This window comes from Arachis stenosperma, chromosome 4 (assembly GCF_014773155.1).
Source record: "Arachis stenosperma cultivar V10309 chromosome 4, arast.V10309.gnm1.PFL2, whole genome shotgun sequence".
Taxonomy (NCBI): domain Eukaryota; kingdom Viridiplantae; phylum Streptophyta; class Magnoliopsida; order Fabales; family Fabaceae; genus Arachis; species Arachis stenosperma.
Genome location: NC_080380.1, coordinates 122,085,558 through 122,099,315, shown reverse-complemented (window position 1 = coordinate 122,099,315; position 13,758 = coordinate 122,085,558).

The following is a 13,758-nucleotide window of genomic DNA, read 5'->3' as shown; positions in this document are numbered from 1 at the left end:
TTAAGATTCTATTTTTGAAAATTTTCACTAATTTAAATTTTTGTGTAAATTTGTTTGAAGTTGTAATTGGAACATGGTTTTTGAGCCAAAGAACACACAACCTGTGAGATTTTGAGCTTATTTATATGGTTACATTATTTAACCATAAATTTTTATTCTTGTGTATTTTCTTCTCTATAATTGTAATCTTTGCTTTGTTCCATTCTATATGTCCAATATTTAATATATTTACATGCTTGCATATGATTGAGGCCATTGTTTGATTCTAGCTCACTTATCCCAAAATTAGCCTACCTTTTACATCACACTTGTTAGCCCCCTTGAGCCTTTAATTCCCTCTTGTTCTATAAATCACAACACTAGCCTTAAGCAGAAAAACAAATTTAAAATCCCAAGTTGAATCCTTGGTTAGTTTAAGATAAAAATTGTGTAATTGTTTAAGTGTGGGAAACCTATTGGGAACATGGATGATAAAAACAAAGGGTGGAAAGTTGAAAAGAATGAAATAATTCAAAATAAAATTTTTGGGAAGCATGCTCATGTGAAATCAAAATAATTGAATTACCATGTGCATTAAAAAAAATTTATAATTCAGTATTTGAATAAAGGGGATACAAAAGAATTTCCCAAATGCAAAATAAAGCAATGCACATGGGACAAAATTAAAACTAATGCATGAGCATGTAACATCAAAAGTGGGAAAATATGGGAGAATAGGTAAAGAAGCTTTGCTTTACAAAGTATGTATGTTAGGTGAGATCTTAGACTAATCAAGGATTCACTTAATTAGCTCACTTAGCCTCTTATATATATATCCCTACCTTTACCTCAGTCCCATTACAACCCTGAAAAGACCTCATGATGTTTGCATTAGTATACTAAATATTTGTTGATTGGTTAGATAAAGAACAAAGTTTTAGAAAGTATGATTAGAGAAGAGTAGAGAGATTGACCCTAGACACTTGAGAGATTTGAGCGCATATACACTACCAGTGAGGGTTCAATGCTTGATTCTATGTTCCTTGCTTTCATGAGCTATCTTCCTATAAGTTTATTTGTTTTCACTGTATGATTTGAATTAGTGAAATATGATTTATGTTTGTCTTGGAGAACTTGTTTATTTTTAACCAAGTAGGTAGAAACATTTTGCATTTAGTTGCATTCATAGGTTGCATCTCATACATTCTATCATTCCTCTTCATCTCTTTATAGTTTCTCTTGAGCTTAGCATGAGGACATGCTAATGTTTAAGTGTGGGGAGGTTGATAAACCACTATTTTATGGTTTATCTTGTGCTTAATTGAGTGGATTTTATCAATCTTTCATACTTTTATTCATATGATTTGCATGTTTTACAATTCCTTCCCAGAATTTGTTCTATGATTGAAAACATGCTTCTTTGGCTTTATTTTCTTTTATTTAATCCTCTCTTATTATCATTAGATGCCTTGATATGTGTGTTAAGTGATTTCAGGGATTACAGGGAAAGAATGGCTTAGAGGATAGAAAGGAAGCATGCAAAAGTGGAAGGAATACAAGAAGTTGAAGAAACTGCAAAGCTGTCAGCCTGACCCTCTCGCACTAAAACGACCATAACTTGAGCTACAGAGGTCCAAATGACGCGGTTTCACTTGAGTTGGAAAGCTAACGTCCGGGGCATCGATTAGATATATAATTTGCCATAGTGGCCATACAGATAGGGGACGCGAACGCGTCATTCACGCGGATGCATCGCATCTGCGAAAATCAGCGTGGCAAAATTCACAAACAGCGAACCCTGGGCTATTTCCGGCCCAGTTTCAAGCCCAGAAAACACAGATTAAAGGCTGCAAAGTGGAGGAATGAAGGGGGACTGTAGATCAGATCATATTTCACTTTTCATATTTTAGATGTAGTTTTTAGAGAGAGAGGTTCTCTCCTCTCTCTTAGGATTAAGATTAGGATTAGGATTTTTAGAAATTAGGGATTTCATCTTCTTCATCACAGGTTCAATGTTCTTATTTATTTATTTTCTCTTTTATTTGTCTATGAACTTTTTCATGTTACATTTGATATTTCTATTTAATATAATTTGAGGTATTTTCAGATTTATGATTGCTTTATTCTATTTATGATGTCTTCAATTTAATTTAGAATTTTCCCTTTTGTCTTGGGTTAAATAATTGGTAACTCTTGAATTATCAAATAAAGCAGTGGTTGAAATGGGCAGATCGCTCTAAAGCTAGTCTTCCCATAGGGATTGACTAGGACTTGAGAATCAAACTAATTATTTCACTTGACTAAGTGGGATTAAAATCCAATTCTCATCACAATTAATAAGGATAGGACTTCCAGTTCTAATACCTTGCCAAAGATTTTATTAGTTATCAATTTATCAATTCTCATATTTATTATGAAGCATATAAAGATACATATATCGTGAATAATCATGAATAAAAGAGATGAAGTATTTCTGACCACTTAAGGATATATCAGGACAACATATGTCAGTGTGAATCATTTTTAATATGTCAGAACTTCTCTTAGCACCCTTTTGAGACTTTTTAGTTTGCTTTCCCTTAATGCAATCCACACAAGCATTAAAATTAGTAAAGTCTAGAGGTTCAAGAACCCCATCACTTACTAATTTTTTCATTCTCTCAATAGAGATGTGTCCCAACTTTCGGTGCCACAACATGGAGGATTTTTCATTCATACCATTACCATGCATAACCATATAACCATATGGAATATTATTAGCTAAATGGACTTTAAATAAATTACCAATTAAAGTACCACGTCTAATAATATTAGAATTTTTAATAATGTCAACAGAATCATCATAAAAATTTATATATAATCCTTGTTTTACAAGCTTAGATAAAGAAATAAAATTTTTAGAAAAATATGGAATATAAAAAGTTTTTTCTAAATCTAAAATACAACTAGTACTTAATACAAGTCTAAATGTTCCAACAGCTTCTACACGTGAACGCATCCGATTGCCCATATAGATGCTCAGTTCACTTCTTGTCGGTTTCTTTTTCCTTATGAAACCCTGCATGGTATTTGAAATATGAATTTATGCACTAGAATCAATCCACCAAGTGTTATGATATATTTTAATAAAATTATATTCAAAACACACTGATGGAATAAGATCACAAAGGTACGTACCTTTCTTTTCAAGTCAAACTTTAAATTTTGGGCACTCTTTCTTCATGTGTCCTTTCTTTTTACAAAAGAAACACCGTGCACCTCCTTTCTTCATAGGATGAGATGCAATACCCTTTCCTTTCTTCTTATGAGCATGCTTTTTACTATCTTCATTTGTCACTAATAGAGCACTTTCACCAAATTCTTGAATTAGCCTTCTTTCCTCTTGCACACACATCACCAGTAATTCGTTAATGGACCTTTTTTCCTTATGTGTGTTATAAAAAATATTAAATGGTCCGTACTGGGCAAGAAGAGAATTTAGAATAAGATACACCAGAAATGAGTCAGAGATCTCAACTTCTAAAGCTTTCAGTTGTACTGCAATATCTCGCAACATCATGATGTGTTCACGCACACCTCTTATGCCGGTAAGCCCCATGGATGACAATTGTGCCATTAGGGTGCTTGCAAGTACTTTACTAGAAGACTCAAACTATTCATCAATAGCCTTCATGTAATCCTTGACATTCCCGCAATCAGAAATTGAACCTCGGATACTAGCTGAGATACGAGATTTAATAAACATCATACTTAAATGGTTAGATTTCTCCCACCGTTCGTATAATGCTACCTCGGCTTGAGAACTAGTATCAGTAGGTGCTGGAGGCTCTTTCCTACGAAGAGCATAGTTAAGGTCTGGACACCCTAAGTGAAAGAGAACCTTATCTTTCCATTATTTATAGTTGTCACCACTTAACAAATAAACTTCAGATATAGTTTCAGATATCATTATAGCTGCAAATAATAAATCATGCTAACATTACTCAACTTTAAATAGGCACATCAAAATCCATAACATATGATAATACATGCCAATGCAAGTCATATCAAAATAAATATGAATTATAGTGTCATTAAAATTTACTTGTGAATAAAAATTTTAACACACATAATATTCACTATATTAACTAAAGTATTGAAACTAGAAAGTAAAATCCTACTTCTTAATACTTGTAGGCTAATTAAGAAGTAAAAATATTTTTCATTTTAACCTAATTATATGTAAATAACATAATAAATTCCTATGGATAAGTTCATTATATAATTCACAACAATTACAAATATATCATATTAATATTTATGTAATTTCTTTAAATATAATTATTATCAAGGATGTTGTGGCTACTCATCAATAAATTATATATTAATCATAATATGATATGCAGCGAAAGAATTTATATTGCATGCAAATATAATCATCAAATAAATAAATTCAGTGACATAAATAAAATTAAAAGTGAAGATGATCTAGTAGAAAAATATTTTGGCAATATTTAGAAAATCCAAGTTCAAACTTCACTCCTATCAAAGTTTGAATTTTTTTATAAAAAATTTAAATTTTAAAACCCAACAACTTCAACGTGAAAGTAGCAAGCATTCAATATTAAATCACTTGATTTTTAATTAATAAAATCTAATAATTTATAAAAATGGTATATTTAATACGTACAAAGTCAAATTTATTATAGATATACTTCTTCTAGTTATGATTTGAGGTACGAATATAATTTCAGTGATTTAATTAAATGATATATATAGCACTGTTGATCAAATATTTTATATTATTATGTATTTTTTTTAATGTGTATTTCATTTATGTAGGAGAATAAAAAAGTAATATCTCAAATTGTTTTCTGGTATTTGTTTTGGAAAAATTAATTTCTAAAAATATCAAATTAGCATTTAATCTTTTAGATTATTAAATATATTGGCCTCTATTAAAAAAGTGAGCATGTAGTATGTTTTAATTTGTCTTTTTATATTATCTAAAGTTAATTTATTTAATAAAATTTCATAAATTAATATTTCAATATTTATTTGTTAAGTATTAATTTGTTTGAAATAAAATTATTAAAAATAATCTAAAATATTATTTGTGCATGTTTATTTGCTAGTTAAAATAAAATAAATTCAGTTAACATTAAAATAGTATTATATTTGACAATTATTATTCTTTTTAAGTTGTTCGAAAAAAAATTAAAAACAGTGTCTTAACTAATGTTTAAAAAAATTATTCTTAATTTATATGTACAACTTTTTTGTTATGAAAATACTATATACGATACTTTAATAATAACTTTTACTTAATACAATACTAGAAAGAACTTTAATACAATATCTTGACACTATTACCAAATTATAAGGAACAACCTAATATTATTGTTTCTCTTTTGTTTTTGTCAATGTCGTCCTTTACATTTTGCCATTCTTTTGCTATTCCACCTAACATATTTGGCCATGCTTTTTTCTTTTTTTCCATTTTCACCATTCAATAACTCTATCCCTTTCTGAGCCCATCAGCACCGAGTCCGAACTTATGTAACGGTCACACTGTGGCATCAGCGTTAGGTTGAAAATGAATTAATACTTAAAATAATTTCTAAAATTTGACTCCTGATTTAATTTAATCCTCTAATTTTTAATTTATTGAATTTATACTTTAAAATTTTAAGACGCCATTCAAATTGGCCATTCCGTTCAACTGTCACCAGAATAATAATAGAATTCCGCTATATTACCAACACGGATTTGCCAACTTTTGCCAATTTTATTGGACTGAACCCATCAAACACAAAAAAAAAGTCAATCATCCCAGTATATCCTAATTCAAAATTTCCTTCACCCTTTTCACTTAGTCATTCTTTACCACCGCTCTGTATGTTTCCATTCCCCCTCCCCCGTTGCTGAACCTCCCTGCCTCGGAGACGCGTTGTAACCTCTTTCCGACGCCGTTCCCGTCCGCTTGAGGAACGCTGCCCAGTGCCGCCTCTGCTCAAACCCGCGACGTCGCACCGCCACTACCATCATTCTGCCGGAACACGTGCAGTCCGCCACTACCCTCACGACGCGCCAACGCTTTTTCCCATCTTTCGTCGCGGGCTACTGCTGCTCCTTCACTCCATTGTTCTCTAATAGGTTAGTATATGTTTAGGGTTTTATCTAATAGATGATTCTCTGCACTGTCCTAGGATTCATAAACTAGGATTAGTGGTTCAATTGAGGTGTTCTTTAATTTTTACTGAATAACTGGATGTTTCTGTTTTTAATGAAGTTTACATGTTTGACTTGCTAATTTGAATTGATTTTTTCTTGGTATTGGTTCTGCCTGTGATGCTGATTAATTTCTTAAAGGTTATTGAAAAGTGTTTCCTAGTGCATACTAAACCAAATTACTTTCATTTAGTAATTTACTGGCATCCTTTGATCAGGCTAGTTATGTTGAGTTCTTCTTATTTAGAAACCTCTATGTGTTACTGTCTTCATGCAATAGACATTGATTTGTCTTTTTTTAGACATTTTTTTTAATGGATGTGTCCTCTTTTAAAACTTGCTTGAATGTGTCTTTAATTAATGTGTCTTTTATTAGATGTGTCTTTAATAGAGGTGTCTTCTGTTTCAATTTCATTTTTATGCACTTTTTCATGGTTTAGATTATACATAATATTGTGAGTAACTAAATTTAATTGGTTTATCTCAATATTTCAAGTTTTTTATTTGATTAATGGATGTTGCTATTGAATGGTTTTATGTCTTGTTGTTGTTGTACCTTGTACTTAGTTGATGCTTCCATGGTGGTTTGAGAGTTTCTGAAAAAGAAGAACTTGAGACTTAGATTATTTTTTTGTCAAATTAGTCTTGTTTTAAAATTGGAAAATTTATTGATTTATAGCTTTTGAATGGTTTGAATTATGTAAAAGTATTTGAAGTTGCTCTTGGTATTGAGATTATGTTCCTTTTGTTGAGTTTTTTTTTTTAACTGTGCGTCTAGTTGAAATGTGATTAATAGATAAGCTAATTTTTCAGAACTACATGTGGGTGGTTGTTTTTTGAGCTGTAATTCTGTTTTAATTTAGTATTAATCGGAGTCTTTTATTGGATGTGTCTTTAATAGAGGTGTCTTTTGTTTCCATAATTTAGATTTTACGTGAAGTTGTCAGTAACTGAATTTAATTAGTTTCGTTCAATGTTCCAAGTTTTTAGTTTGATTAATGGATGTTGCTATTGAATGATTTTATGTCTTATTGTTGTTGTATCTTGTACTTAGTTGATGCTGGTTTCAAAGTTATTGAAAAAGGAGAACTTGAGACTTAGATTATTTATTTGTCGAATTTGTCTTTGTTTAAAATTTATTGATTTATAGGCTTTGAATGGTCTGAATTATGTAGAAATATTTGAAGTTACTCTTGGTACGGATATTATGTTCCTCTTGTTGAGTTTTTTTTAAACTGTGCGTGTAGTTGAAATGTGATTAATGGATTGACTAATTTTTCATAACTATACGTGGGTGGTTATTTTTGAGCTATGATTCTATTTTAATTTAGTATTAGTTGGATTTTTTGCCTTTATTAAACACTTGTTTAAAACTTATATGGATATGTCTTTAAAATATGTGTCTTATATTTAAAACTTATATAGATGTCCCTTCTGTTTAGAATTTGTTCGGATGTGTCTTTAATGGATATGTCTTTTATTGAAAGTGTCTTTAATGGATGTGTCTTCTGATTAAAACTGGCTTGAATATATCTTTAATGGATGTGTCTTCTTATTAGAAATTTGATGTTGCTTTTCGAGACTTGTGGACTTTCTTTTGTTTCATTCCTAGATTTTTCTTCTTTGTTGGACTTATTAGTGGGTGTCTCTATTGCGACTCTTGTGGAATTTTTTCCTGGTGTGGATGTGTCTTCTCTGTTAGGACATTGATGTGTCTATTTTGTATTTGTTAAACTCTCGCACTATTGCATTGCAACTTTGTCATCATTTTCCTCTTTCTTGTGTGTTTATAGGGAAAGTATTCTCAAGATCAATTCTTTGTGCGGTCATCTGGCACGGAGGATGTTGTTCGTGTATATGCCGAGGTATCTTCACAAGAAGCAGCAAATAGCCTAGCTAGCTCCATGGCTAAACTTGTGGACCAATTCTTGGGTTGACATGCCTCTTCTCTGCGTCCATCATATATATAAGAGCTTGATTTTTCAAAGTTTTGTAATCTTGAAGAGAAAAAAAATCTTAAGAACTTTATTTTATAGAGCATTTTACCAATTGCTGAGATGACTCTAAATCAAATGATTATCCATCATCTTACATGAACATGTTAGATCTGATTTTTCAATCTTTTGGATTTGGAAAAAAATTCTATTGCGATATATTAGAACCGACTGAATTTATCACATAGATTAGCAACATTAAGCTTATTATACAATTTTAGTAGAAAGATTATTGTTGAAGATATTGTGAAAAACATAACTATAGCCTATCTAATTACTTCATAGAATTTTAAATTATTCATATGATACTTTATGAATTTGTATTTGCAAATATGGGCTTCACCAGCATATTCATGGCCAAAGTTAGTACAAAATGCTACCAGAAATTAACCTCAAATTTTTGTTGTCTACTTAAAAGCAATAATGGTTATGGACTATGTATTATTACAAATCGTCCCCTAAACAGAATTCAAAATGTGCTACTTCCACAAGTAATTTATACTCAACAAGCACCAACCTTGTCAAGTGCATCCAAAGCTATCATAATTTTGGATCATTATAATCCTTAATCAAAAAAGTCGGCTTTTCTTCCATCAGTAATGCTCTACATTTCGGTTGGTTATACCAATAATAAGCATCCCAGCAGCCACTCTAGCTTTGATCCGTGAGACAGAATCTTATGATAACAAAATAGAATGAAAGTCAAATGCAAAAATTGAATTATTGATACCACAATCCAATAACATTTAGGTAAAGAACAAAAATCATTATAGCATAGAAGAATGCAGAACTCAAATATAAATGTGTGATCATTTGATGCTTTGAGTGCTTCAAGACCTTTAAGGTAGAAACTGAAGAGACTAACTACTCTTTTATGAAAGGCATAAGCTGAAGAGTACAACTCCAACCATATAACCAATCATATCTAATTGCTCATGGAAGATAAATAACAAAAAAAAGCTAGAATTTAATTTTTAACATAAAAAAATAACATTCACAAATCAGGGGATCATACATGCTTGAATTCAATTTTCAATCCAAAGAAAGCTACATTTCAACACAAACAATATATTACAGACTTGAAAATATTGCTTATTCCTTAAGATAATCACAATTTTTTATGTCAATTAAAAAAATATCATAACAGATTGACAATTGAAGAGTTAAAAACACATTCTGAAACCTAAAACTTTCAATCTAATTTATAATATTCACATCTTTAATTCGGCCAAATTTTTATGATTTTTTATGGGGCAACAACTTCACAACAAAGGTCGAATCATATTCCAAGAATAATCGCATACCTAAATTTTCATTAGCAACAATATAACACAAAATCAATAAACAATGCAAATTTCAAAATGAACCAACACCCAGAAAAAAAATAATAAAATCCTAAATTTTGACATAAATCTACCATCAGCCACATTCATCATCATAGTATATAATAGAAACAACATGTATATTGGAACAACCAAAACAATTAAAAAAGATTGATTTTTAAATTAAATTAGAAGAAAAAGAAAAAAAATAAAAGAAGATAAATTGAATCACCGAAAGGAAGTAGAAAATGATTGAGAAGGTGGATACGAGAGAGAGGGAGTGCGATGCGGTGGTCGGCAGCGATGCTAATCCCGAGGGGAAGGGTGCTACAGTGGTCCTGCAGAGGAGGAAACAACGCATGCAGAGAGCGCGTTGCAGTAAGGGGGTTTGTTCCGGAGGCCACGGGTGCTGCGTAAAGAATCGTCGAGGTGGAGGCCGTGGTGGCACAAATGCGGGCTTGGCCTTAGGTATGCGAGTCATGATCGATGAAGATGCGACAGGCGAACGGTGTGGGTGCGAGTGACACAGATCAGCCAGCGGTGCGACGGGATAGTAGCAACGTGCGCGGCGCACTGTAAAGGCGGGGATACGGCGGTTTGTGTGATGGGAGCCAGGACACTTCCGAAGCTGCAATGAGAGGGAGTGGAGACGTTTATGAAGAGGTTACTATTTTCCTAATCTTTATATTTCAAATTCTATTTAATGCTAATTATTTAAATGTTACTTTTTAATTTAAATTAATAATTAATTATTGTTGGTAAATCTTGGCAGACTCCAACTTGGTTAGGAATACTTTTCCATAATAATGTGACACTCAAATCTCATTATCTTCTTTTTTCTCTTATCATCACCATTCTCAATTCCTCTCTCCTAACACCCCCCCTCTCTCTAACAAACAACGATATTCATAACCTACTAATATTCACACATTCTCACCGTCACTTATGAAGGACCTTTTTATTATCCGATCCTTCTCTTTCTCATCATCACCATCACCATCTTCTCTCTATCAACGTCCTTCCCTTCCAATGCAACAAATAACATTAACAATCACTAACATTAACAAATTGAAGAGAAATAAAAAAATACAACACTACAATTTAGATCCCTTTTAACAGGCACACAAAGATGGCTATGCTAAACTAAATTTGTTGAGAAATTGCAATGGAAACTTGACTTTGTGTAATGCAATGTTGAAATTGTACACAAAATACAGATTTTTTGTGGGTGCAGAAAAATTGTTTGTAAAAATGCCTAAGAGGAATATGATTCTTGAACGAGTTTGGTGATGGCTTATGCACAAGAAAGGCGTTGTTAGGAAGCTGTAGATGTCTTTAAGAGGATGGTGGATGAAGGAGAAGCTATGCCTAATGAAGCAACTATGATCACGATGTTATCTTCAAGTGCTTTTGAGGGTGCTTTGAATTTGGGACAATGGGTGCACTTCTACATTAATTCAAGGTGTAACCTTGTGATTGTTGGTAACACTGGAAATGTATTGCTCAACATGTATGCTAAGTGTGGTTACATACAAATGGGGTTCAAATTTTTTAACATGATTGTGCATAAGGATGTTATTTTTTGGGTGCCGTTATTTGCGATATGGCAATGAATAGTTACAGTAAGCAAGCATTGCAGCTCTTTTCACAGATGGTGGTTCATGATGTGCCCCTGACGATATCATATCCATTGGTTTGCTGTCTGCTTGCAATTATGAAAGAATGGTAAGTGTAAGTGTCTTCAAAGCTATGGCGGTGGAAATGTGTGGGTGTTGGTGGGTTGTGAATGTTGTTGTTTGTTGGGGGAGGGAGGGTTTTGGTAGAAGGGAGGTAGTGATGATGATGGTAAGAGGAAGAAGGAGAGGCATGTGGTAAAGTTTGGGTACCACATCATGACTTTGGTGACGAAGTTAGACAGAAGAGCCAATCTAAACCACGCCTTAAAATTTCAGGGTATAAATTGGATCAATTAAAAATTAAAGGGTCAAATTGAGTCAGTAATCAAATTTCGAGAGTCATTTTAAATATTAACTCCATTTAAAATTGGCTCCATCCCCATTAGCCAAGCCAACCATCACACTCTTTCTCTTACCTAACAACTTGCTGGCTATGCTGATGCCATCACACCCACGTGTTGTCATTGCAGTCATCTGCATGAATTCCAGTACCTCTATATAAACCTTCATTTGTACTGTAGTGCTCCCTGCTAATTGTAAGAACTGCTGGAGGGCGTCATGAGACCCTTGACGCAGGAGCTTCCTTTCTTGCCATCATAGGATTCCTCAGATTATATTTGACCTAATATGTATCACCGATATCATAATGGCTCTCACCTTCTTCCTTGTGTACTTCAAGGAAAAGCCAAAGCATGAATAAAAAGCTAGAGTGTACAAGAAAATTCTGCAAAAATTGTGAAGAAGGACTTGGTGGCATCTCAGTTGCAAAGGGTTGGTTTCAAAATATTAAAATTGTTTGTATACGTGTGACTACTCCGTGAACCCTAGCCATCATCTTTGCCCATAGAGTGCATTTATTTATATGCATGGAATACTATAATAAAAATATAGATACACAAAATTATGTTTAGTAGAAAAAATATGTACATATTGTATTTTAAAATAATATGTATTTTTTTTGACAAAAATATTAATAAGAGACACAATTTATTATTTTTTATTATTTTTATCAAATTCTCATAATGATGTTTTTTATCATTATATTTTTTTTTATAAATTTGTTGTATCGAAAAAAATAATAAAATAAACTTTTATAATTTATTTTAATTTATCACTAAATAAAATATAAAAATACTAATTTTGTGTTTATGTTATTTATATTTTATTTTCAATATCTTGTATTATCCTGACTTATTTTTGTAATCAAATGCAACATTAGCGGAACAAGAGTATGTTTAGCTTATTATACTGTTATACTTGGTTATGATGTACATATTTTAATCAGTTAATGGCATTTAATCGTTTGATCTAGAAAAATTATTGTACCAACCATTTTCATTACAAAAAAATATTGAGTACCATTAGATCTAGCATCGTAGAATAGTGGCGTCTTTACTAGCGAATTTACTGGCGATTTAGGCATGAAATTCGTAGTGACAAAATATTACTGGCGGATTCTTGTTTCCGATGACAAATTTGTCGGTAATAATTGGAGAGAAAACGGAAGAAATAGGCTCGACATTTAAGGTCGGATTTACTATTGGAAAATTCTGACAATAAACCCACTCAATGGAACATTGTGTTTTGATAACCCGCAACATGTTACCGTCGGATTTATCTGCCAGTAAATCCAACAGTAATTGTGCCCTAAATTTGAACCGTGAATCCTGTTTTTCCTCACTTGAATTTCTCTCTCTCTCTAACCTTCTCACCTCCCACTCTCTCTCTACCCCTTTCATCTCTTTGGAAGTCCCCTTCGACGCCGACAACCTCCTTTTCGTCGGTGCTGTTCGTCACCATTGCTGCTGTTGGATTCTACCACTACTACTGTTGCCGCTTCTGCCACCCTCTTTTTCTCGGCGTTGGTGTTAAGGTAATGCTTACGAACTTCCCCTTTTTAAAATAAGAATAAGGTCTAATCTGTTATTATAATTTTGGTATTGATTTGTTATTATAATTTTGTGTTCGTTATTTTATTCTGATTTGTTATTATAAGTTATTATAATTTTGGTACTGATTTGTTATTATGATCTTCGACCATCGGATGACTAGGCGGCTTTAGCAGATGTTGGAGGACGTGCGCGAGCATTGCGACCACCTCACCATTTGGCTCCGCCCAGACATTAACAAGTTACTATACGTCCATTGGGAGTCTAATGAGGGGTTCAAGCGCTGCCGTCTCACCAACATAGCTAACAGGGTATCGGCTAGATCGTCAAAGTATATATACCAATGGATCAGCGATTTTCATGAAGACTAAGGCCGGGCTGATAAATAACTTGTTTCATTTTGTTATTAAGTTCGTTTAGTATTGATGTAATGTCATTATTACTTGACTTTACATGTGGTTTCAAAATGTGTAGTCCAAGTCATTGATCATGAGGTGACGATGGCGGAGACCTTCAAGTATACCCACACGTTGAATGACAACAAGGAGAGATTTGCTGATCAGCGGTCTGCGGATCATTATATAAGTAAACATCATGTGATATACCATTTTTAAATTAACTGCAACCCTAATCATAAAATGTGTTACACAGAACTCCTACACACAAAGATTGGAGGTCGCAACCCAAT